This window comes from Rosa chinensis, chromosome 1 (assembly GCF_002994745.2).
Source record: "Rosa chinensis cultivar Old Blush chromosome 1, RchiOBHm-V2, whole genome shotgun sequence".
NCBI lineage: Eukaryota > Viridiplantae > Streptophyta > Magnoliopsida > Rosales > Rosaceae > Rosa > Rosa chinensis.
Window position 1 is genome coordinate 16,904,273 of NC_037088.1, and position 27,617 is coordinate 16,931,889.

Genomic DNA, 27,617 nt, shown 5'->3' on the forward strand with positions numbered 1-27,617 from the left:
GAAGTCAAGGTGTGAGTTGCTTTCTTTTATTACGATTTGAAAGGAATCAAAGTATGAGTTGTTTTCCTTTACTATTGACTGACTTGCTCTTGTGTTGCATTACCATGATTTGGATAGCATGATTTGGTAATTCGCCTTGAGCGTTGATTACACTACTAGAATTTTGGCCCCAGACATCGGCCAAAATGCAGACATCGGTTTTTAGCCGATGTCTAGTATTATTTTAGACATCGGTTCCTCATTAGAAATCGATGTAAATAGGTTTAAATGATAACAAACTTGCATGTTTTACTATTGTTAAACCCTCATTTTATTGTATTTAATGCTTAAACAAATATATATTACACAGCACAAGTTTGCATTTTAACATCGTTATTGATTTAAGAAACGATGACTAATACTGTTACAGACATCGGTTCCGATAAAGATTTCTTGTTGTTCATGATTTTGAAGCATAATTTGCCACATATACCACGATTTTAGATTCAATATACAAAGTCTAGTATTGTATGAACCGATATATTTACTTATATTAACATCAGTGCCTAAGGAAAAAACGATGTTAATTATCTATTGTACATCGTTTTCGACATTAAATCGATGTCTATATATTTTAGTAACATCGATTTCCATTTTGGAACTGATGTCTAGTACTCAGTAACATATCATTTTCGACAAAAAATCGATGTCTGTATATTTTAGTAACATCGATTTCCATTTTGGAACTGATGTCTGGTACTCAGTAACATATCGTTTTCGACAAAAAATCGATGTCTATATATTTCAGTAACATCGATTTTCATGTTGGAACTAATGTCTGGTACTCAGTAACATATCGTTTTGGACAAAAAATCGATGTCTGTATATTTTAGTAACATCGATTTTCATTTTAGAACTGATGTATCTGTATTACTGAACATCAGTTTTTATGGTTAAAACTGATTTCAACTTTATATCTAGTCATCATATTCTATAAAGAGGATGATGTCCACAGAATATGTAACTGCTGCTATAAATTGCAATTTCGACAGTTAACAAGAGTAAGAGTGATTTGAATATTGGGGTATTTTATCTAAAATCACATCCTAAACAGTTTACAAAATGGGCAAAATAAAACCCCAACTCACCTACTACAAGGCTAGCCTAGCAATTAGTATTCATTTTTGTTTATAATTGCTACACAAAAGTTAATCAAAAGCTAGTTGTGATGCCCCGGAAATTCATAATTATTTTCCGAGGAATTTCCGGAATCTAAATTATGGTTGTTGGACGGTTTCGTGGCACGTGGACGGAGCGGAAGTGTTTCGGACGAATTGATTAATTGAAAGGTATGACTTTAGGGGGGGCTCAGGGTTGACTTTTGATGTGTTGGGATTCTCCAAAAACTTCCTTCACGAAAGTTGTAGAGCGCGTCGATACGAGTTCGTGGATATGTGGAATGCGTAAATCGGAGTTTGTATGAGAAAGTTATGAACGTTTGAAGTTTTGGGAAAGTTCTATAAATAGGAGTTTCCATTTTCGAAAACTTACTATTTCCATTTCCATATTTCCATTTCCGGAAATAATCCTTTTCTCTCTCTTCTCTCTCGTTCGCACCTTTAGAGTCGAAGTTTTTCGACTGACCCAACCCGGCTTTTCCGGCGAACTGCGGCGGTCTCTAGCCGTGAAACTTGGTCAGCTGGTTCGCCTCCTCCGTCCAGTCGTCCCTGTGGTGTTCTCTAGCGATGAGATCCACCGTGTGCGGCGCTGCAAGACGGTGCAGTTAGCGTTTTCGGACCCGGCCGGAAAACACAACTCCGACGACTTCATGGCTTCGTGCTTCCTTGGTTGAGTTCAAAATAGGCTTCCTGATCGATCTATGGTGTTTGTTTTGATCGTTTTACGTGGAAATCAGTTCAACTCAGTTGGGATTACTGTTCAAGGCTTGTGAGGTAGTTTTCGATCCCTTAAGCTTGTTTTCTGACTTCGAGCCAGTTATGAAAGTTCACAAGCATGCTTAGATGAAGAACTTTGATGTTGGGAGTTTTGTGAAATATTGAGTTTTGGCCGGCGGCGATGCGCCACCGTCTGTGGCAGCGTTCCGGTGGTGTTCTGGCCACTTAAGGAACTGTTTTTGGTATTATATATGTTCTACTCGTTGATACGAGCGTTTCGATATATAATATGCAAATTTTGGAGTTCGTATGAAATTGTTATGATTTTTTCCATTTCATGTCGGTGAAATTATTCGTTCCGTGAGGATTCGAGCGTCCGATCGACTTGTGGTTTGGTCACATCGATCGTAGATGTATTCTGGAGACATTGGGTAGTCTCGGATGTGGTTTCGCCTCGATTGGCGTCACTTTGGGAATTTTGGTTCAATTTAGGGTTTCGAACGTTATTCCTTGTGTTTCATTGACTGAATCAAGGCTGTACTTTCTTTAGGTACTTGACAGAGTGCATTCTGTAAGTAGTCTAGTGGTGTGAAGATGCAGCGGGAATTTCGAGGTGAGTAATCTCACGAAGTTCATTCACGAACGGGCTTACCTTTATCTTTTGAGAGTTATTTAGTTAACTGCAAACTATAGTTGGTATTGGTAGGCATTCCTGAGTGGATGACTACGTGTGTGTATATATATATATATATATATATATATATATATATATTTACGTGAAATATATGTGTTTTGGTGGTTTGTGGATTTTGAAACAATATGCATGAAATGATGCTTTTTATTGTTTTGGGGTGTGGCTTTTGGAAAACAAATGATTGTAGAAATGTTGATTTCGATTTGTTTTGAAAAGAGTTGAGATTTGTGTATTTGAGGAACATTTTAGTTCGCGGGTGGTTTATTTAAATATGGGTTTTTACCGGGAGTAATTGATAGGGATCAATTACGGGGAATCTTTCATTTTAGATTCGTGTAACATTTTGGGTCCACTGTGACTCCCTTAATGTTTTGGTATTTATACCGCGGGTCCAAAGACTTACGAGTTGAGGATCGTGGGTGGGAAAATCGGGAGTTCACACCTTTGGCCGGGTTAGTGAATACGATCAGTTAGAGCTCTAGTCTGTCCGTCGCGTTTGTTTATTGATTTAAACGTGTGAGTTTATCTCGTGATTTCAGTGAGTTTATCTCGTGCTTTGTTTATTGATTTAAACGTGTGAGTTTATCTCGTGATTTGAGTGAGTTTATCTCGTGATTTGAGTGAGTTTATCTCGTGATTTGTTTATTGATTTAAACGTGTGAGTTTATCTCGTGCTTTGTTTATTGATTTAAACGTGTGAGTTTATCTCGTGATTTGAGTGAGTTTATCTCGTGTTTTGTTTATTGATTTAAACGTGTGAGTTTATCTCGTGATTTGAGTGAGTTTATCTCGTGCTTTGTTTATTGATTTAAATGTGATTCGTGTGAGTTATTCTCGTGATTCGTGTGAGTTATTCTCGTGATTGGTGTGAGTTGTGTGTGGTTTGAGTTACTCATACGGGCTTGCAAAAGCTTACCGGGTTTGTTGTGTGGCAACCCGGTGCACCATTCAAACGGTGTAGGGGTTAATCCTGCAGGTCAGGATAATCAGGACTGAAGTTGGGGTTGCATACTTGCAGCTAGACGGTAGGAAGCAAATTTTGTGACTTTACCGTTATTTGGACTTCCGTTGTAGTGAGCTCTGAGGAGCATTTACGTTTGATCTTGTTGTCGACAATTTAATTCGTATGCTTGTGTAATATATAACTCTATGGAGTGAGTGTATGTTAACTTTGAGGGTTCAGGGCATCAATATGTGTGCAAGTCAAAGGGAAAAAGATTTCAGGTATTTTGTATTGATGACTGAACGTTCATGCATGTATAATTATGGGATTATATATATCGATTTTCATGTGTGTAAAATCAGGGGCGTGACACTAGTCTAACTCAAAATCAAGAAACTGGTCAGAATCTACAGCAGTCTGTAAGTAGTCGGCTACTTCAATACGCACCTCGTCAAGTTGTTGTTCGGTATACCATTTCCGATCCTTTACCGCCCACTACAAATATATATAACAATGTAAGTCATAATGAAACACTAATATTTAAAACAAAGTTTAATAGAAAATCAAACTATGGGAAATACTAAGCACTTATAATGACTGAAACTTCAGGAATGCAAACAATTGATAAAGGAACTCCTGCCCTTTCATTCGTAAGCAATAAATAAATCAATAAAAATTAGAAAGATAAATGAAGCGTATATGTACCTCTTCCAAAGCCATAATAGTTGCAGGGACATAATCTAGTTGCCGAGCTCCATGATTGGATACAATTATTCCTGCAGCTCCAGCTTGTATGCATAACCTTGCTGCATTAATGTTAGCACATATATGACAAGTTTGTAACAAGGTATTAGCATCAAGCACAGAAGTAAATTTTGGATTGGAGGTTGAAGTTAGTAATGTGTTTACTTACTATCCTCAGCAGTAATTACGCCCTTTAACAGAATTGGTAATGTAGTGATTGACTGAAGCCATTTCACATCCTATGAGCCCATGTTACCCATAAAATATTTCAAATTGTTACTTCAGATTGCTACTACGTCATTTATCAATATTGAAGCAATCATCTTACCTTCCAGCTGAGAGAGCGGGCAAATAGTCCAGCAACATATGATGCTAATCCAGAATCATTGGTCTGTAATTTCATTAACACAATGTTGAATAACTAAGCCAAAATGAAAAGTAATTGCAGAGACTTTTATTTGGTCTGATATTAGAAGTAAATGGGTCCAACCTCATCAATCTTTCCAAGATCCAAATTTTCAAAGTTTTTCAATGTCAAACTTGGTGGCATAGTAAACCTGTGAAGAACCATTAGACAGCTTTAGGACCTCATTACGCAAAATCAAGTTAAAGAAGATATATCAAACCTTAAAATGATATTTGATTGCATATGGAACATAGAAGCAGTATCATGTACCAAAAGAGCCACATAGTAACAGTAGATATCACATGAAATTCTTTATCTCCACGCGATATTCTTAAATTACCGCTCACTTGTTCTTGATATCAGCGTCCCTGTGCCTGAGCCTTGGAGTGTCAGCAGTGAGGACTATTGCCTTGTAACCAGCCCTCTCAGCCCTTCTGACAAGCTGTTCTTAATAGTCAGGACCTCCTCCATTTGCACTACTTATTAATATACCATCAATAAAACTGTGCGAGAGAAATTTCTACCTTTTTTTGGTGCTTTGAAATATTCATTACATTTGGTGAATTCATATCCTCCGAAGCTTTCTTCAATAGTGTTGACACTGGTGTTTGTGATGCTCCTACTAGAGATGAATCCTACAAACCAAATAGAATGAAATATCATAATGAGTCATAATGTCATGTGAAACAGACCAAAAACGAAAGAAATTAAAATGATTTTCGGAATATTGTGCCACTTTCTCATCAAACAAACTTGAATATACATCTAACCAATTTATATATCTAATGTACAACTTACTTCTTGAAGATCTATAGAACTTGGCCATTTTATCATCAATGTATCTCATCAGATCCGTGTCCACTAGTCGAACCCAAAATTATTCTAGCACAAGAAGAAGAAAATAAGTCAGTTAATTACACAAAACCTGGACATAGCAAGATATTTTATAACTCCCCGTCAATGAATCTGTGATTATAGCCTTATCCTCCTTCAATAAATATGAAATCCCATGTTCACTTGGCTGCTGAAAAGCATACAAACGTCACAGAAATGTCTATAGAGCACTATATATATATAAACCAAAACCAAAATCGATTGGAAAGCAGCAATTAATTTTCGAACACATCCTGAGATTTATATGCTTATCTCAATCCATGATTCAAAATCAAGATACCCACTTTCGAATGGCCCTTATAGAGAAAATTAGTGCATAAAGATGATTGATATCTTTGAATATAAAAACATGGGGGTATCAATAGATTGATATCTTCTTATCTTACTGTTGTTAGCTACAAATATATAACAAAATATTTTTTTGAGCAAAATGCCATTGAAACCAGAAACAAAATGAAAGCACTAACGAAAATAAATTAGGTTTCCAAATCAAATAGACACCGACTGCAGAGCGAACAAAAGAAAGTTATGGAAAGCAAATAGAGCGACATCAAGAGTTCGGTTTTTCTGCTTCTCTTTGCTGTAAAACACAGTAATGAATCAATACATAGCTAATACCATCATCGATCATCTGTCCTAAGTAAGAAAAATGCACACAATTGAAAATAATAAGCTCTACAAAGTGAACTTACAGTCGTATAGAGAGTCTGAGACTGAGCGATCAAGATGAGTAGAGTAGACAAGTATAGAACACTGACAGCTAATTAGTAGGGGTTTTTCATTCTGCATCAGTGATTATGCAAGCAAATCAAATCCAAATCCAAATTCAAAATTTAAGATAATCAGAAAGTAGATACAAAAGAAAAACAAAAACAAAAACCTTGGCGGCCTTGGTGAGTTGCTCCAAAGACCTTGGCGGCCTTGGTAAGACGATCGCCGCTCTCGCCGATGGAGATGTTGAGGACGAGCTTCTGGGCCTTGATTTCCCTCATGGGGTTCTCTGACGCCTGCAATTAGAGCTTTACAGAAGAAACAGATTGTTAGATTACGAAATCAACAGAGGCTTGTTCAGATTCAGAACAAGAGAAACAAAAAGAAGGGAAGAGAGAGAGAGAGAGAGAGAAGGACCAGTCTTCGAGCTTGCAGGGGTACAAGGAGAAGTAGCCGTTGGTGAAGGGAGAGAGAGAGAGGGAGAGAGAGAGAGAGAGAGAGAGAGAGAGAGAGAGAGAGAGAGAGAGAGAGAGAGAGAGAGAGAGAGAGAGAGATTGATTGTGTTTACAATTGAGCTTGAGAGAGTTGAAGGGAATGGAGGTGCCCAAGATGGCTAGCTCAGAGGCGGAGGAGGAAGACGAGGAGGTCGGGTGAAAATGAGTTAGGGTTTGGGAATGACTCAAAGTCAATGCAAGTCGTGTGAGAAAAATAACTAAGTGTGGGGTGAATGAAATTTTAAGTCCCGCGTTTCTCAAATTTTTCAACTTAGTCCCTCCGCGTTTTTGTAAATTTTCCGTACGAAACTTTTCTCATCGGTTTATTTGATGACTGATGTCCATACTAACAATAGAAATCGGTTTCTTCACAAACTGATGTTAAAATGTTTTTTAACATCAGGTGCAATCCTGACCAATTTAATAGTGGTGATGTCTAATGACATTATTCTAGTAGTGTTATGATTTCAAACATTACTTGAAGTTGTTTTGTTCTGAACTATGATCATAAATCTAAATACTTAATTGAAGCCTGAGCATACAGATTTTATCACGATTGGACTTGCTGACGCATGCTATTAAATGATGTGAAAATGATAGTTGATACAGTGATATGCTTATTGACAATTAGGTTGAGAGAACTTAAGCATGTGTTTCTATTGCTGGTTTGAGTTTACTCATACAAGCTTGCAAAAGCTTACTGGGCAAATCTGGTGCACTATTCCATGATATAGGGGTTTATCCTGCAGGTTAAGGTGAGCGCAGTTGAAGCCGTAGATTTTCCTTGATATTACAGTGGTAGGTTTACTACCTAATTGTAGTACACACTCACTAGTCTTCCACTGTGTAATGAGAGTAGTGTGTGCAGTTACTTATTGAATTGATGTTTCAGTTTAATTTGTAAACTTTGCTAAATGTAATATGTGACTCTAAAGAATGAGTCTGTATTTACATTATGGGTTCGGTACATCGTTTGGTTGTCTTGTTTAAAGGAAAATTTTTCACAGCTATTTAGTATTGGTGTCCGAACCATCATGCCCGGTGCTTGGTATTGATTTATTTGTATTACGTTTTGTGTTTAAAATTCTGGGCGTGACAATAAAATTTGCGATAATAAATCAGCAATTATGTCATTACAAAATAAGTGAAACGTTCAAACCTCCTTAACAAGAGATGCATTGCTATTAACTCATTAATATTCATCAACTCTTATTTAGGTCAATTGATTCACCCATCATTCTGAGGATCATGCACCCATGTATTGCCCAACGTACTATGTTGCAATGAATGATGGATCCCCGATAATAGTGAAACTAATTTGATGTTTTGTTTTACATTAAAAATAGAAGCTAAAGTTAGTATTGGTTACGTCAGGTCATAATTAGAGTTAGGCAGTTGGTTATGAATGTTGGTGATGTTCATGGACTCTAACTTTTAACATACGTCACAAAAGGCTTTACAGTACTCTAACTTTCAGAACATTATGACATAGAGTCTTACATCGATTACAAAAGGCTTAATTGTCAATTTGCTACTCTAAGTTTTCATAATTTTAGCTAGTTGAATATCGTTTTGTCAAATTAACTTATTTTAATTCTTCTATTCTTTTGTCTAAATATTGATTAACTTCGAAAATCTAGGGTAGTAAATAATTAATTTTAAAAATTTTGTGAAGCAAATTGGTTAATTTTAAAATTTTAAAGTAGCAAATTTGACGAAAGCATAGCAGATTGGCCAAAATAAAACCTAGTTAGCAAATTGGCTTAAATGAAACTTAAGACTGCAAATTGACACTAAACTAAAATCTGCGATAATAAATTGGCAATTATGCCATTACAAAATAAGTGAAATGTTCAAACCTCCTTAACAAGAGATGCATTGCTATTAACCCATTAATATTCATCAACTCTTATTCAGGTCAATTGATTCACCCATCATTCTTAGAACCATGCACCTATGCATTGCCCAACATACCCCATTATGCTACAATGAATGATGGATCCCCAATGATAGTGAAACTAATTTGATGTTGTGTTTTACTATTGAAAACATAAGCTAAAGCTAGTATTGGTTACATCAAGTCATAATTAGAGTTAGGCAGTTGGTTATGAATTTTGGTGATTTTCACATACTCTAACTTTCAACATGCGTCACAAAAGGCTTTACAGTACTCTAACTTTCATAATATTATGACATAAAGTCCTACATCGATTACAAAAGTCTTAATTGTCAATTTGCTACTCTAAGTTTTCATAATTTTAGTCAGTTGAATATTGTGTTGTCAAATTAATTTGTTTTAATTCTTTTATTCTTTTGTCCAAATATTGATTAACTTTGAAAATGTAGGGTAGTAAATAATTAATTTTACAAATTTTGGGAAGTAAACTAGTTTTTGAAATTCTAAAGTAGCAAATTCGACGAAAGCATAGCAGATGGGCTAAAATAAAACACAGCGTAGCAAAATGGCTTAAATAAAACCTAAGACTGCATATTGACACTAAATTAAAATCTATGATAATAAACAGGCAATTATGCCATTACAAAATAAGTGAAACGTTCAAACCTCCTAATTAAAGAAGAGATGATTTCTATTAACCGATTAATAATTTAATATTCATCAACTCTTATTCAGTTCCATTGATTCACCCATCATTTTTGGGACCATGCACCCATGCATTGCCCAACGTACTATGCTGCAATGAATGATGGACCCCCGATGATAGTGAAACTAATTTGATGTTTTATTTTATTATGGAAAACAGAGGCTAAAGCTAGTATTGGTTATATCAGGTCATAATTAGAGTTAGGCAATTGGTTATGAATGTTGTTGGTTTTCACGTACTCAACCTGATTCACATTTTCATTGTTTCAAGCACATGTGAGGAAAAAAAAAAAAAACACATGTGAAAATTTAGTTTGAAAATGTTAATTATAGTGTGAAAATGTAGATAGAAGTGTGAAAATCACCGATCTTATTTCATGTACAGTTCCACTATAGTACGCAATGTGCGTCGGTAGTCAAACTTGATTAGTCAAATTTGTTGGTACATCTTGCTAGGTGCCAGTTCCTTTAATCTGTAGGGCAGAAACTCATGAGTCATGATGGAGCCGCCTCCACTATTCCAACATATCGCTTCTAGCCACCTTGCTCCTATTCTTTTCTAAGCACATGATCCACAAAAGTAAAGAAAAAAAAAACGTACTTATTTTCTATTTAGTATTTACCTTTCAACCAAAAAAAAAACACACTCGTACATTTTGACCTCTCAAACATTTAAATATTTAATCCTGATTCTGCCTTTATTTGCACAATGGATATTCCAGAACATTAAGACATGCAGGCCTACGTCGATTACAAAATGTTTAATTGTGAATTTGCCCTAGATTTTAAATTAACTAATTTATTATCTTTTTGTGAAATTAACTTATTTTAATTTTTCTATTTCTTGATCCAAATATTTTTTTTTATAACGATTTGTCAACTCTTTTATAATTCAGTGGAATTACATAACTACCTACCCACGTGAGGCTGATAAAAAAGTCATTACATAAGCAATTCAACCTTTTAAAATCCTATAAAGTGCATCCAAAATCTAGTCATTATTATCCATGGGGCATCAAATAGGCATAGATAGCGTGACCAGCCTTGGCGACATCTCATCTAAACAAACAGAGAGGTCCCAAGTCCCCCATCCTTCATAACAAAACAAAAATGAAATTAAAAATGACAGACATTTAGCTAACAAACCAGCCCGGGTCCATTGAATCTAAAGTTCTTGGTCCAAATATTGATTAACTTTGAAAACCTAGGGCAATAAATGAATAATTTTGAAAATTTAGGAAAATAAATTTTTTTTTTTTAAATTCTTCAGTAGAAAATTTGACGGAAACATCGTAGATTAACTTAAATAATACTTAGGATTGTAAAATGACACTAGATTAAGTGAAACATTCAAACCTTCTTAATATGAGACGTATTGCTATTAACTAATTAATATTCACCATCTCTTATTCAGGTCAATTAATACTCACCAGCATAGGCTATGTTTAGTATGGCTGTTTTTTGAGGAAAAGCTGGCTTTTACTTATTTCTGAGAATAAGTAGCTGAAAAGCAAAGTAGCTGAATGTTTGGTAAACTGGCTTTTTATAAGTGCTTTCAGTGGCAAAAGCAGTGGCAAAGTGTTTGGTAAACTCAAACTGGCTTGTGCTTTTGTTTGTGGAATGACCAAATTGGACAAGAGATTATTTTGTCTTAATTTTTTGGTAATACAATGTTGTTCAAATGCTTTTGTTATTATTTTTAATCTTTATTATGTCCTTATTAATTTTTGTCAACTTTCAATTTTTATAAATCATGGTGACCATATTATTAATATTGGATAATTTTAAAAATAACTTATACAAATATATTAGTAACATTAATAACAATTGATTTCTGGTTCGCATCAAGTAATCACAAAAAATATCATAACATATTCAAATGTTCACAAATTCTAACACTTTTTAAAGGCAAATTGTAAATCTCAAACAAATGTATGCTAATTCAAAATATTTGCCTCATCCAAAATGTGAAGATAGCAAGTTTTGAGGAAACAAAATCCAAAAACAAAAATTAGCAGGTGATTTCTATGTACTATATAAGATATGATTTCTTTACTTGGTACAGATTTATTTTCAATGAATATATATTTACAGTTTTGCTCCATCCAATTATCACCACAGTAGCAAATGATTTCAGTCAAACTAAGGACAACAGTGAGATGGAAATGCATTTAAAAGAACTCATCAAGATATGAAGATAGCAAGTTCTGAAGGGAAAAAAAAAAGGTAGGTGATTTCTTTAGCTTCTCTCCATTTCTCCTCCAGAACAAAGTATGTGTGTTCAGCTTCTGCAGTTTTATCAGATGACATCTCAATTGCTTAATGTCTGACTGTTTGATTGGTTTTTGCATGAACATCTTAGCTCCTTCCTCCAAGCATCTTAACTTCTACTTGGCCAGAAATAGCTAACTTCTGCTGCTGCTTTTTCATTATCCACAAATTTCTCAGAAATCATTGTAACTGATAGTTGAATGCAAAGGTAAAGCACAAAATTAACAAATACTATTCCACATTAAACAAAGATTTTGTCACAGATTTGAAACAGTAAAAATGTGTATATCAAGAAGTGCAACCATGTCCCACGTTGAATAAAGATGAATGAATGAATATGATAACAACTTCCATAATTTGTCTATTTTATATGTCCATTCAATCATTCATCATCTGCATTTTCTTCATCACTACAGCTTCCATGAACAAGATACCAGAAAACAACTCTTCCATGAACAAGATATCAGATAACAACTCAAATGTATACTGAACCAGGTTAGATATCACATTACAATAATTGCAATATTTCCTATATGAAAAAGATGCCACCCCTACAATATTGTTCACAGAACCACACAACATAAGACAACCCCAATAAAAAAAATGAAGCAGCAAGAAAGAAACCTAATACAAAGTCATCAAGCTCTGCACAAAGTTTCCATGGATAAATTACAATTTGTTTCACTCCTAATCCAGCTTAAAGATTCCATAACAATCGAAACAATATTCACGCATAATCATCAACCCAGATCAAGATATCAAACTATATATATTCACACATAATCATCAACCCAGATCAAGATATCAAACTATAGTCACACTCCTCACTCTTAACAGCAACCCAGAACAACCCACATCAAGATACACTCAAAAAGCCCAGATCAAGATACAGTCACCAAGATTCAGGACAGAGAGAAATGAAATCAAACCCCAAGAAATCAAAATCATAAACAATACTCCTTACCGAACTCGAGGTGTCCACCGGGGAGAGCAAAGGTGGAGGCGCCGATGAATGCACGATCTCGTCCTAAGAGCACTGAGATAGAGAGAGAGAGAGAGAGAGAGAGAGAGAGAGAGAGAGAGAGAGAGAGAGAGAGAGATAGTTGAGGAAGATAAGAGGTTGGTCTGTAATTCCTTCAAGTTCATGAGGGTACCCAATGGTATTTCAAAAAATTCATTAAATCATCGCTACAGTAGCGCGCGGCTTCTGGCTTCTAAAAGCCGGGGTGAGGTAGCTTCAGCTTTTTGATGAAAAAAGCCGCAGCTTCTGGAGAAAGCCGACAATAAGCCGGGTTACCAAACACAATCAAGTCATGTGCTTATAAGTAGCCCCCCCAAACACAGCCATAGTCTCACTTAAACCCATGTACCAAACAAGCATTCTGTCGTGTCACCCTTTTACAATCCCAAGACGGTGCAATTTAGTGAACTTGCAGATAGATATCTTGCACATTATGGCCCAAGTGCCCAACCTAATTAGAGAGTTGGGTTGTAATGTTTATTTTTCATCGTCCAAAATAAAACTAAGAACCTCAAAAATAACAGATCATCCTCAACTAATAGAGCGGGCTGGAACCAAAATAGAGGGCTCTATGCAGGTAGGCCACTACTGTTAGAAAGTACGAACCTGTGGATTCCTATAGACATTGCACAAAATAATGGGGTGCTTAATGTCTAATGAGCACCAAACAAGCAAAGCCCAAACAGGTAGCTCTTGCAATTTTCAAGCAGGGTGAGAACAGAACAAACGTCGACACGGAAAAGGCAAAGCACATTTCGAGAAAACAGCACAATAGGAGGAAACTTGGAGCCCCAATTTAACTTCAAACCTGGCCCAATCTTCAGGAGATTGATTCCTATGCATGGTGAGGAATCGGATCAAAATGGGTACGTAATCATTGCATGAAGCTACTGTTGATCTGCAAAGGCTGTATCGATCTCCACCAACTTCGATCAACAGCTTACCTCCAACGACAGCAACGAAATTCCCTCATCGTAGGGTGCGCCCTCGTGGGCCCAGCAGTCGTGGTTCAATCATGTCCATAGATTTTGAAGTCAAAGATCATTGATGTAATTACCTACTTAACTACCATTATCACTAAGAACTTTCTCCGCTACAGTAATTTCTTGAGGGTGTTTAAGGCAATTCATACAGAATGCTAGTCACCTGTCTTGCCCATCTCTCTCTGCGCTCACTTCTCAATCCCATTCTCACTTCGAGATCCCAAAGAGGCAAAGACTATCAGAGCTCCGAAACAACGAGAATAAATTACTCCCTCTGATCTGAAAACCCACCTCCATCTCCGTCACCGGAGGTCGTCGTCATCGTTTCGCTCTTGTTGTTGGTGAGTTCATCTGTCACAAAGTTTCACTTCCATGGCTTCTAAAATCGTAATGTGATTGGGTACTGAGAATCAATCCTCCTCTGCTTTCAAGTTTGAACCTTTATGCAGAATAAATACAGTGGAGATAAAAAGATGGAGAGCTTCAGCCATAGCCACAATTCCTCTGTAATCGATCAGCAAATTCTTAAACCACAAGACCAGTTCCAAAAGCAATTCTCTCTTTCTGGGTCCAAACAAGGATCGCCACTGAAGCCTTTCAGAAGTGTGAGATGCTCCAGCAATGACTCTGCTTTGAAACAAAACTGTGCTGCAAACAAAGGAGGAGACCAAAAAAAGCAAAAGATTCCATTTTTCTTAAAACCCAGATACATGCGGCATCCCCAGCAGCTAAAAAGAAGAGTGGCATTTTTGTTGATTGATGGTGTGGGTGATGTGTCAATACCAAAGTTGGGATTTAAGACTCCTCTTCAGGCTGCCAAAGTGCCGAATTTGGATGCCATAGCATCCGCTGTGAGTTAATGGTCTCATGGACCTTATTAAAGTTGGTCTGGATTGTGGGAGTGACGCAGCTCCATTTATCTTCATTGCAGAAAATAGTAAATAAAGACTCAAATTAAAGGAATCCATTTGATCAAAACATGTGGGAAGTTCAATTGAATTAGTACTCCTCGACTCGCCTGAACAGCAGCCCAAATACTCGGGACAAATTTCCGGTGAAATATTCACCGCCCTCTTTCGCTAAATGAAGGAAATTTATATCATCCACAAGCATTGACCAGGTGGTGAGGGCACGTAGTTGTTAAGGTGGCTTTTCCGGTTCTAGCCACGTATCAGCTGTTTTGTTTGGGTAATTGGGTTTGTCTTTTTGGCAAAGTGTAATTTATTTCTTTTTGGGTCTTTTTTTATCTGAAAAAAGTGCCCGTTATTTTGTTTTACAGGTTTTTCTCTTTTACCAGATTTTGTAAAAATTATTACTTAAACTATACTAAAATGCGTAATTATTATTATAATAAAGGTAGAGAATTTCAATAGTTGAGGTGAACGTTTCAGAGAAGGAAAAAAAAGAGAGACTATAGAAACTCATATTTTCTAAATATTTTCATAGGTGAAATGAAATTGTGACAAAAAAAAAGGCATATTTTTCAATGTGTTGTGCAATTCAAAGAAAAAAATGAAATTAAAAATTGATAAATTTAAAAATCTCCATGTGTTTATTATTAATAATAGGTATTATGTAAAAATATTGATCCAGCCCGCCGTCGTTTCGACATAGTCAAAGTAGTTAACCCTATAAACTTTTATACTTCCCTGGGAGCCAAAACACGAATTGATAAACATCTCAAATTTTTGGATCGCATAATATCTTTATAACCTATTAATGTTGTCTAGCATGTTTATTGTTTTTGGGAAAAATATACCTTCTAAAATGAACAAGGTAGAGGAAATAGAATTTGGCAATTTGACCGTTGGATGTGATCAAGAGGGAGAAATATGATTATGGTAAAAAAATGTACATGTTTTCATTGTTATTTGGATCTTGATCTACTAGGTCAACCCTAAATCTGAACTATCACATAAAACTAAAATGCTAGTAGCCGCTCATTCGCAACTTATTTATTCGATCTGTCAGCTTTCACACTCTCATTGGTATGAGATATATAACCTAATGTAAAGAATTTAGAAAATTTATCTCTTCGTGATTCAGCTTCCTTAGGGAAGTAGAAACGTATAAAGGGTTGACCGATTTATTTAATGTTGAAATGCTGGCGGATCGAGTTAATTTTTTACACGGTACTCATTAATACGCTATAAATAGATCGGTAATGTCAAATTTATCAGTTTTCTCGATTATTTGAATCACACAAAATCTTTATATATCTAATAATGTGCACTACAAAAAATAATTGCAATGGCCACCACAGTTAGTGTCGGCGCAAAAATGCCTTCGCCATTGGTCATAGATTTGCTACGGGAAACAAGGCGTAGCAAAAATAAAAATTAGTTTGCGACGGCAAAGGAGAGCCGTAGCATATATGCTACACATGGTTAGCGTTGGTACTCAATTGTCGTCGCCAAAGCTCCTATATTTGCTACGGCAAAGCATGTAGTCTCAAAAGTATAATAGGTTTGCGTCAGCAGTATGATGCCGTCGCTAAAATCACTTGGCTTTGCTACTGCGAATGTCTTCCATCGTATGATTCATTCCTCTCACATTTAACTCTCACTCTCTCTCGATTAGTTTCCCCATTTGTAGCGTTGCCTCTTTCTCTTTTTCTCTCTGATTCCTTCCCAACCCCAAAACACGACCCCCCCTAATCCATGAAGATCAATACCAGATCCGGGACACCCACCGCCACCCTCCTCCAACCCACCATCAAGGGATCGCTTGCTGCAAGATCTGAAACCCCAATCTCCAATGGATTTGAGCAGCGATCCGATTGGATCTAACCACAAATCCACAAACCAGATCGAAAACGAAACCCTGCAACACAACTGGTCTCCACCACTTGCCAATAACCCAAATCCTGTGTAACCTCCATCCTCGACACCACGCGCCGTCTGGATACCCATGGTTCAGATCGCCCCCACCTTCCCTCTTCTCTGTGCCGGGCAGCTCTTCCTCCACCTCTGCCACCTCTGTCAAAACGCTCCTGCTATATAAACCCTTGACAAATCTCTCATCGTTCCCTCTTTCATTTTCAGTTCTCAGCGCCACTCGCACTACTGCTTTTCGACCTCAAAAACTCAAATGTATCTCAGCTTTTTTTTTTCCTTCGCCGATTTTGATCTTCGTTTGGTGGGTTAAAAAAAAGATTTTTTTATTGATTTTTTTTATAATTTTTTGTTGCATTTGTAGGCTTTGCCGAATCAGCAGACCGTGGAGTACCCGAGCTTCAAGCTTGTAATCGTTGGTGATGGTGGAACAGGTTCGTCTCTTTACTCTGGATTTAGTTTCGTTCGTGATCTGTTTGTTATCAGTGAAATTTTTTCATTTTTCTTTGCTTGGTGAATCAGTTGTTTTGTGAGCTAAAATGAGACAAATAGAGCTTTGTTTTTGAATATCTGCTATAGAAATAATGCGATGATGCATGAAGTTTGTGTATGGTTTCCAACAGTAACTTTTCAACTGTCTAAAAATCTCATATTGGTTTTGAATTTGGGAAAACTAAAGACTTCCCTGCTACCATGAAATTACAGTAGAGATTAGAAGTTATTTTGTTTACTTTGTAGCTGAAGGGATTGTTGACATTCACTAGAACTAAACGTTTAATGTAACCTCTTCCTTAATGTATCGCGTGCCTTCGTTTCAGCAGAAATAGAAAGGTGTTTGTTAGGGAACTTTGGGTTGTCTGCATGATCTGTGAAGAAAGGGGCAGGCCAGTCGGATTTGTAGTTCTCTGTATTTGCAGTTGTTTATGGTTTGATTTGTGGTTTTGGTGAGTGGTTTTTGTGATTGGTGTGTTATTTTTCTGTTTTTGTTTTGTTGGTGTTCGATCTATGGTTGAAATTATGGTGAGTGTTCGATCTATGGTGTTTAGTTGGTAAGTTGGATTTAGTTTGTAAGGCTAAGTTATTCATAGGTTTGATAAATTAAGCGTTTTGTTTGGCTGCAAATTCTCTTTGTGGGATTTTGGTTCATTTTGACTTCTCTTGCATTGGTTTTTGGTTCTTTCCTTGAAAATTCAGCAATTTCAAATTTAAATCCAAAGTCTTCCAATACAGAAGGAGATTGTAACCCCTGCTTTATTATGTTCAATTCATGCCAGGTCTGGGGTGTGTTTTTGCTCTATATTATGGTGTTTTGAAGTTTCTATTTTCCATTATTTGCAGTGTTTATAAAGGCTTAGCTACTGCAGTGAAAGAGAGAAGGGGGCAAATCAGTTTGTATTTCCTTTGTAAAGGTACATACCAAAATTAGATCAAGTTGAACATCTTTATTTTCACAGCATAATATGCTTTTACATGTAAGTTGTATACTTCCTATTTGGTATTGTGGATTACATTCAAAATCGACTCTTTTGTTTGATCTTAATGAAACAAAGTTATTTCCTTAGAGTTTAGTAGGCGACAAGATGGTTTATTTTTTACTCTTGGAGATGGATTGGTACTCTTTTGCTATTGAGTTATTGTCCTGGAACTCATGCTTTTTAAATAACTATATGCAAATTTTTGGTATGGCAAAGAAGGAGATGGAATACAGGGTTGAGTTGTTCAACAAGTAAGTTTTCTGCATTGTATTTTAGTTGATGTCACAAACGAGTAATGGGGTTTTTACAAGGTAGTATCTGAATCCAGTTTCTTTTCTATCTCAGCTCCAATAGTTTGAGCAATTAGTTCAGGTGCTTCTTTGCCATGCATATTGTCTTCCATTCATTCATGCTTTTCACACCTGCTTTCTTCTATTTCCATTATCTCTAATACTTTATTTGGTCAGCATATCTGATCATTGTACAAGACAACATGGTTCAATAATAATTTCTGCACCTACACATCTAGCTGGTGCCAATAATCTCTCCAATTTTGTTATTCATCATGCATGCATCAATTGGCTCTTCTTTGCCTATTTGGGCGAGTTGTTTTTTATTTTTTATGTTTTGCTTTATTTTTTATTCTTGAATTTGTTTTTAACTATTTTAGTTCTTCATATTTTTGATTCAGATCCTTTTGAGTTTGGTTATTTGCATATGCATATGGTGTATCTTTGAGCCGATAATGAATTAAACAGTTGATGCATATGGCACACAACCCTCAAACTACAGAATGCCTGTTTGAAATTGCTTTATTGATTGACGAAATGCTTATGGCTAATTTTTGTTAGCCTCAACCCTTATATTGGTTTAAGTGGAATGTGATGATAAACTTTTTTTAATTCCATTATTTCTATTTCTAATACAAGAGATTGAGTTATGTCTAATTCTAATACAAGAGATTGAATTATGTCTAAATGAACTTTTTCAAATTCCATTATGCCTAACTCATATCTACTATTTTAATAGAAGAGGCTGTAAAAACAAGCTTTTTTTTTTCTTTCTAAAATGATGACAGTACATTCAGTACTTACTGATGTGCATTCTTCATATGGTAATCTGGCATTTTGAAATTGTAGCATTCATGAATTTTGTGGAAAAATACTCTTGCTTCACAGATCACTAGTTTCACCAATTCCATAATAGAGATGGAGTGCAAGAAGACCTGTGTTTTGTTGGTTCTAAAGTGGTGGGTTTTGGATCATTTTCATTGTAGATTTTCATCAAGGTTCCATTCTGGTACTATGGTCTCCACTCTTGACTCAACGAACAAAGAGCAAGTTTGTTGTGGTCCCTGAGACCCTTCTCAAGTAAGTCTTTTCCCTTCATTATTAGCCATCAAAGATCTGATGTTGACTCCATTATAAACTTGACATTTGCGAAATGAACGAATTTTGTATATTTTTAGGTAAATTCCAGCTGAGGAGATACCAATTCAGTATGGTGGTTTCAAGAGAGAGATTGACACCAAGTTCTTCTTCGCTGAAGATGGTTATGTTTTTGAGCAACTCTCAAGGCAGTATCAAAGCAAACCATAGAAATTGATGCAGCTCAGGTACTAATAATTTTTTTATTTGTTTGGATACCATAAACTGAGGATAATAACAGAACTTTATTTGAGGCTGCTTTTTGGTTTTCTTGCGCATTTTGTAGAGAGTCTGGTATTTAGTAGTAGTTGCTGTTGTTGTTGTTTTTTGTTTTTGTTTTTTTTTTTCTGATTGATTCTTTCAATTGTTTTATATGGAAGATTTTGTTGGGTAGATTTGCCCAACTGTTTATCTAAGAATTTGACAGTAAAAGGAAACACAAGTTATGGATTTAAAATCATAGAATATGTATATATACCTGCCTCACTACCCTCATCTTCAACAGATAGCACACGAACCAGCAGCTTTATTCTACAAGACTTTTATCACATCAACAAAACACCAACAAGGCAAATTCACCAACTGTAACCGTGCTATGCTTACTCTGTTATGAAGTCTTTGCTAACTTCTAAATGGACGGGTTCATTTGATAATGATGTTAAGGTGATAAAATTGATGGGTTTATTGAATAGCTTCCACACAGCTAAATATATATGTGTGTGTGTGTTATATACATATATAGATATTTTCGAATGATGTAGTAGTAATCTGGGAGCACATGGTGAGTCTTTTTTTTATATATATATATTTTTTATAGTCTAATATATTTATATGCTCTTTTTAGTATTTGTTCATTGCTCTGTTGTTTGTCATTTTCATGTTTGGTTTTTTAGCTTTCTGTTTCTTCAATGCAGGCTGTCAAAACAATTTCGTCAAGTCCATCTATTACTTTCTATTTTGATATTTATGGAGATATGCACAAGTATAGCTTTAAATCCCTTTGTGTTATTTTGTTTACATCTGTACTTATGGTTATAGTTTATGGTTCTATATCCCTTTGTGGAGCCTTGTAATTTTCTTATTGTTCAAGTGTAAGTACAGTGCATGTAACTTAGACTTATGCATATGAATTGAATAATTTTTCGTGTTCCTTCAGGAGTACTCGCAGCAGCCCCCTATTCAGGAACTAATTGGAAGAGATCTTCATGATATATAATGAATGGAAATTCAGACATATTTCGAGGTAAGTATGGAACTATGGATTTAGCATTCTTCAAATCAACTACTCTAGCTTTAATCGTAGAAAGACCTAGATTTAGCACACTTGCTGACTCAAAATGTCAAAAAGTAATTAAGAGTTCAAGTGAAATATTAATTGTATGTACTGGTATGAACAATATCTATGTCATGTGTACATCTCCCATTAGTTTTCCAGCTTTTTGTTTCTTTAATGAATGCTTGAAGATTTCTAACTTTCTGTTATAGGAGGCTTGCAACAACAGTAGAGTAATTGGTACATGAAGTAGATCAACGAAGATCCCTGCAAAGTTCATCTTGAAGAAGCTAGAGGAAAATAACTAACTTGTAAAGCTTAATTATCGATCTTGTAAATTTTGGTAGAAGCTTTATTCATTTTGTAACATTTATGAGGAAAATTAAAGTCGAACATTTCCTTTTATATAAGCTTCATTCCTTTTTGTATGGTTTTCATTCATTAAAAAAAAAAAATCGGCATGCATTTGCATGCTGATATTTTTTTTTTCATAAATAATATTTTTGCGATGGCATTTTTGCCGTAGCAAATGACTTTTGGCGATGGCAAAAAACTTCAGTAGCCGTTGGTGGCGTCGCCATTGGTATTTGCGACGGCATTTTGTAGTCGCAAAATTCTTGCGGTGGCAAACGTTTTGCTGTAGCTAATAGTCTTGCGACGGCGAATTGCAGTGGCAAATACCATTGGCAAGGCCACCAACGGCGTCGGAAGAATTGCCGTCGCAGAGCCGTCGCCAATGCTCTTTTGCGACGGCATAATAGGTTTTTGCGACGGCATTGTGCCGTGGCCATTGCAATTTTTTTTTGTAGTGATGGTTTAACTTCTTGTATCAAATGGTATGCATTTCATGAGGAACAATGTGGAAGAAATAGACTTTATCAAAATTGACTGTTGGATGTTATCATAATAAGAAAAAATGATCATGATCAAAATTTTAGCTATTTTCATCGTTATTTGGTTCTCGATATACTAAGTCAACCCTAAACCTAAAATACCACAAAAAACTAAAATGCTCATGACCACTTACTCACAACTTATTTTTTCTATCTGTCAGCTCTCACACTCTCGTGGGTATGATCTATATAACTTAATATAAAAATTTCAGAAAGTTTATCTCTTCATAATTTAGCTCCCCTTAGGGAAGTAGAAGTGTATAGAGGGTTGACTGCTTTATTTAACGTCGAAATGACGACTAATCGGGTTAATTTTTTTACACAATAACTAATAATACAGTATAAATAGATGGGTAATGTCAAACTAATCGATTTCCAATTTTGATTATTTGGATTGCACAAAATGCTTACATTCCTACTAATGTAGTCTAATTTATTAGTTCTATATAAATGTATATCTTCTATGACAAACAAGGCGGAGGAAATAAAATTTATCAAATTCAACCATTGGATATTATTATGATAGAAAGATATGGTTATGGTCAAAATTTTAATTTTTTTTGTCGTAGTTTGGGTCTTGATCCACGTGGTCAACTATAAACTTTTTATTTATTTATTATTATTATTATTATTATTTTCAATAAAATAAAATAAGGGATTAGACGATATTAGTTCCTCGGAGGCAGACAATGTAGGGAACAAGTCCTACCCTCAATCCCAAAGGAGAAGGATCTGCCACACTCTGGGAACCCAACCCCCATCCCCCTATTTTTAATTTATTTAAAAGAAAGTGCAAAATTACATAAGTTGGGGGGACCAAACCAAAACCCAACAAGTACAGACATAGAAGAGGCAGAACCCTCTTCGTATACAAAAAACTAGAAAAACAACAAAAAACCAACCAAGTAAATGCAACCCAAACCAATCTAAAGACCCAAGACATTAACGAAATCTGTGAGAAAGAGCAGACGATAAGTCTTTTCCATAGTAGCCAGCAATGAAGGTAGGTAAAGAGTCCCACCACCTAGCACCAACAATAGTAGCACCATAATTAGCAAGCGCATCGGCTACCATATTACCTTCCCTGTAAATGTGAGTAACTCTGAAATGGATTAGACGGGAGAAATAAACACAATTATTCCACACCACTCGCAATCTCCATGGAATTAACTTAGGATTATTGAAGTAGTGCACCACAAGATATAAGTCTGTTTCAAGCCATAAGTGAGTCCAACCCTTTCTCCAAGCAACTCCCAAGGCCTCAACTATAAACCATAAACCTAAATACACATAAAACTAATATCCACATAACCACTTATACACAACTTCTTTTTTCGAGTTGTCAGCTCTCACACTCGCATGGACATAAGGTGTATCAATAAATGGAAAAATTTTAGAAATTCTATCTTCTCGTGGTTTCACTTCCCTTAGATAAATATAAACGTGTAAAGGGTTGACCATTTTGTTCGTTGTCGAAATGACGGCGGAACGAGATAACTTTTTTACACAGTACCTATTAACCCTATAAATATATGAGTAATGTCAAATTTATTGTTTTTCAATTTTGATTATTTGGATCACACAAAGTCCTTATATGAATATTAGTGTGGCTTAACTTGTGTTATTAGTTGTATCAAATAGTATGCATTCCATGAAGAACAATGTGGAGGAAATAGACTTTATCAAAATCGACCGTTAGATATTATTATAATAAGAAGAAATGATCATGGTCAAAATTTTAACTATTTTCGTCATTATTTGGGTCCTGATCTACTAGGTCAACCCTAAACTTAAAATACCACATAAAACTAAAATGCACATAACCGCTTACTCACAACTTATTTTTTCGATCTATCAGCTCTCATACTCTCGTGGCTACGATCTATATAACTTAATGTAAAAATTTTAGAAAGTTTATCTCTTCGTAATTCAGCTCCCCTTAGGGAAGTAGAAGTGTATTAAGGGTTGACCGCTTTATTTAATGTCGAAATAATGACCGATCAGGTTAATTTTTTTACACAGTAACTAATAATACACTATAAATGGAAGGGTAATGACAAACTGATCGATTTTCAATTTTGATTATTTGGATTGCCCAAAATGCTTACATTCCTGCTAATATGGTCTAATTTATTAGTTCTATATAAATCTATATCTTCCCCGACAAACAAGGAGGAGGAAATAGAATTTATCAAATTCAACCATTAGATATTATCATGATAGAAAGATATGGTTATGGTCAGAATTTCAATTTTTTCATTGTACTTTGGGTCTCGATCCACGTGGTCAACTATAAACCCTAAATACACATAAAACTAATATGCACATGCATAACCACTTATACACAATTTTTTTTTTTTTTTTTTCCGAGCTGTTAACTCTCACACTCTTATGGACATAAGGTATATCAACCAATGAAAAATTTTAGAAATTTTATTTTCTCATGGTTTCACTTCCCTTAGATAAATATAAACGTATAAAGGGTTGACCGTTTTGTTCGATGTCGAAATGATGATGGAACATGTTAATTTTTTTACACAGTACCTATTAATATCCTATAAATAGATGAGTAATGTCAAATTTATTACTTTTCAATTTTGATTATTTGGATCGCACAAAATTCTTATATGTCTACTAATGTGGTTTATAGTTGTATCAAATAGTATGCATTCCATGAGGAACAATGTGGATGAAAAAGACTTTATCAAAATCGACCGTTGGATATTATCATAATAAGAAGAAATGATCATGGTCAAAATATTAACTATTTTCGTCATTATTTGGATCTCGATCTACTAGGTCAACCATAAACCTAAAATACCACATAAAACTAAAATGCTCATAACCGCTTACTCGCAACTTACTTTTTTGATCTGTAAGCTCTCACACTCTCATGAGTATGAGCTATATAACCTAATGTAAAAATATCAGGAAGTTTATCTCTTTGTGATTCAGCTCCCCTTAGGGAAGTAGAAGTGTATAAAGAATTGACCGCTTTATCTAATGTCGAAATGATGATGGATCAGGTTAATTTTTTACACAATATCTAATAATACAATATAAATAGACGAGTAATGTCAAACTGATTGATTTCCAATTTCGATTATTTGGATTGCACAAAATGCTCATATGCCTACTAATGTATGTAAGTTATTAGTTCTATGTTGTTAAAGTAAAGTGAGATTGGAATTGGTCTACTCATTTCATTTTATAGTCCCTTTATATAGGGATAGAATTACAACGGAAGTATTAATTACATTAAATACATTGATTGCTGATTGATCTATAATTGTGCTGATTGATGGTAATCACTGATTCCTTGATTCTCTCTCCGTCAGTTTCTTTGACGAAGGCACAATATGTTTTTCCTTTAACACTCCCCCTTGTGCCAAGTCAAAGACGAAATGGTGCATGAGTTGTTGCCTCACTAAAAACCTTGCCAAGTAACAATAAAAACCCGGTGGGACAAAAATACACCTTGGTCGAAGGAAAAGAGCACAACGCACCTTTTTACATTTGAGTATGACATGTGTGTGTTAGACTCCCCCTAACGTTTACACCTCCCCCTGATACTTACATTAATCTAGGGAGCTTGGAAAGTCTTCGCATTCCTATGCTTTTCACATGTTTCTCAAATGTGTCCTTAGGCAGTGATTTGGTGAACAAATCTGCCACATTCTCCTCAAACCTTATTTGATTCATTTGAATCTTGAGGAGACCCTGTTGTTGCTAATTGTAGGAAAACTTTGGCGATATGTGTTTTGTATTATCACCCTTGATATATCCTAACTTCATCTGTTCGATGCAAGCTACATTATTTTTATAAATGCAAGTAGGCTTTTCAGTGGTAGAACTCAAACCACTAATCCCTCGAATATGTGTAATGATAGCTCTTAACCATACACACTCACGAACCGCCTCATGTAGAGCAATGATCTCTGAGTGGTTCGAGGAGGTAGCCACAAGGGTTTGCTTGGTTGATCTCCAAGATATCGCCGTGTTCCCAATGGTAAATACATAACTAGTTTGGGAACTATCTTATGTGGGTCAGAGAGGTACCCAGTATTAGCAAAACCAACCAAAACGTTATTTGGCGTTTTGGTGTAGTGAGTGGCGCTTTCGCCATCAACATTTCCTTTAGGGATTAAAGTTCCATCTGCGGTCCCTCTTGTCTCTCTGTAGGGAAAGAACAGTCTCAAGTCAATGGTTCCTTTTAGGTATCGGAAAATGTTCTTGATACCATTCCAATGATGCTGAGTTAGCGCTGAGCTAAATCTAGCTAACAAGTTCACTGAGAATGCAATGTCTGGTCAAGTAAATTGGGCTAAGTATAATAATGCGCCTATTGCACCTAGATAGGGAATTTCAGCTCCCAACACCTTTTCGCCATCTTCCTTTGGACGAAATGGATCTTTCCTTGCATCCAAACTTCGACCGATCATGGGAGTGCTAGCAGGATGCGCTTTGTCTATGTTATATCGCTTGACTTTTGGACATACGCAGACTGGTGGATTAGTATTCCACAAACTCGGTGTTCTAGTTCAAGGCCTAGAGAGAATAGAGTTTTTCAAAGATCCTTCATCTCAAATTAGGATTTCAAGTAGCTCGCGGTTTCTCTTATTTCATCAAGAGTACCTATTATGTTCATATTATTGACATATACAGCTACAATTGCAAATCCGGAACTTGTTTTCTTTATGAATACGCACTGGCATACTTCATCGTTCTTATATCCCTTTCCAATCAAGTAGTCACTTAGACGGGTATACCACATCCGCCTGGATTGTTTCAATCCGTAAAGTGAGCGTTTCAACTTAATTGCAAACGCACTCTGTGGTTTAGAGTCACTTGACTTGGGTAATGCAAGGCCATCAGGCACTTTTCATATATATCTCTGAATCTAGATCCCCATAGAGATATGCAGTAACCACATCCATGAGCTGCATTTTCAGTCCTTCGGAAATTACTAAGCTAACTAAGTAGCGGAACGTTATAACATCCATTACGGGAGAGTATGTTTCCTCGTAGTCAATTTCAGGGCGTTGTGAGAAACCTTGGGCCACAAGGCGAGCCTTGTACCTCAGGACTTCATTCTTCTCATTACGCTTTCTGACAAAGACTCATTTATGTCCTACAGGCTTTACACTTGGTGGGGTTAGCACTACTTGACTAAATACCTGTCTCTTTGTCAGAGAATCTAATTCTACCTGGATTGATTCTTTCCATTTAGGCCAATCTGCTCTTTGTTGACATTTTTCAACAGAGCGTGGTTAGATATCATTGTGCTCTATGATTCCTTGAGCAACAGTATATATCATCAATGTGTATGGAAGATCTTTCTATCAACTCATACGCACTCTCATAATCCTCTGAGATTTCTTTGTTCTCTGGGATCATTTCAAACATCGGAGCGTCCTCCAGTATTGATTCATGGATATAACTATAATAAGAGACAATCTCATGAGAGGGATTCTATACATTGATGATTCGTTTGTGCCTTACTCACCCTCTTCTTCCTTGGGTGAGTGTCAATCAAACCAAGTGGCCTCCCCCTCTTCCTTGGGGAGCCACGGCCTCAACCACACCTCCATTAAGTGCGGTTGCAGTGCCTCTATCTATAGCACCGTGCCCCTTGTTGGGGACTTCTAACCTTGCAGGCACATTTGCAGCTGGTATATGTGATCTCGTCACTTTCGCGATATCAGTAAACGCATCAGGCATCGAATCTGCTACGTTCTGAAGATCGATTATTCTTTTCACTTCACTTTCACTTTGTGAAGTGCGGGGATCAAAATGAGATAGAGTGGGGACAAACCACGACAATTCCTGTCGTTCCCTTGGAAAATCCTTTTTCCTATCTCCCCCTAACGACGGGAAGACTGTCTCATCAAAGTGACAGTCCGCAAATTTAGCGGTAAAGAGATCGCCTGTCAAGGTTTCCAAATAGTGGATAATTGTTGGGGATTCGTATCCAACATAAATACTTAATCGTCTCTGAGGACCCATTTTGGTGCGCTGTGGGGGCGCAATAGGCACATATACTGCTCAACCAAATATGCATAAGTGTGAAGTGTCAGG

The 27,617-nt window shown here is 36.0% G+C and overlaps 1 long non-coding RNA gene and 1 pseudogene across 4 annotated transcripts; one reads left to right on the forward strand and one right to left on the reverse strand.

Annotated features, from left to right (window-relative positions):
- LOC121053089 overlaps nucleotides 1-27,617 on the reverse strand; it is a 49,387-nt pseudogene that overhangs the window by 1,919 nt on the left and 19,851 nt on the right.
- On the forward strand, nucleotides 15,877-20,925 carry LOC112178935. Of its 4 annotated transcripts, none has more exons than XR_002927548.2 (6): nucleotides 15,877-16,729; nucleotides 16,836-16,905; nucleotides 19,125-19,316; nucleotides 19,415-19,561; nucleotides 20,530-20,616; nucleotides 20,859-20,925. It is a non-coding gene; the product is annotated as an uncharacterized LOC112178935 (long non-coding RNA). The 4 variants fall into 4 exon arrangements; XR_005804365.1 differs by having other exon boundaries at nucleotides 15,878-16,729; nucleotides 19,223-19,316; XR_002927549.2 differs by lacking the exons at nucleotides 15,877-16,729; nucleotides 16,836-16,905 and adding an exon at nucleotides 20,288-20,355 and having other exon boundaries at nucleotides 18,164-19,316; nucleotides 20,859-20,916.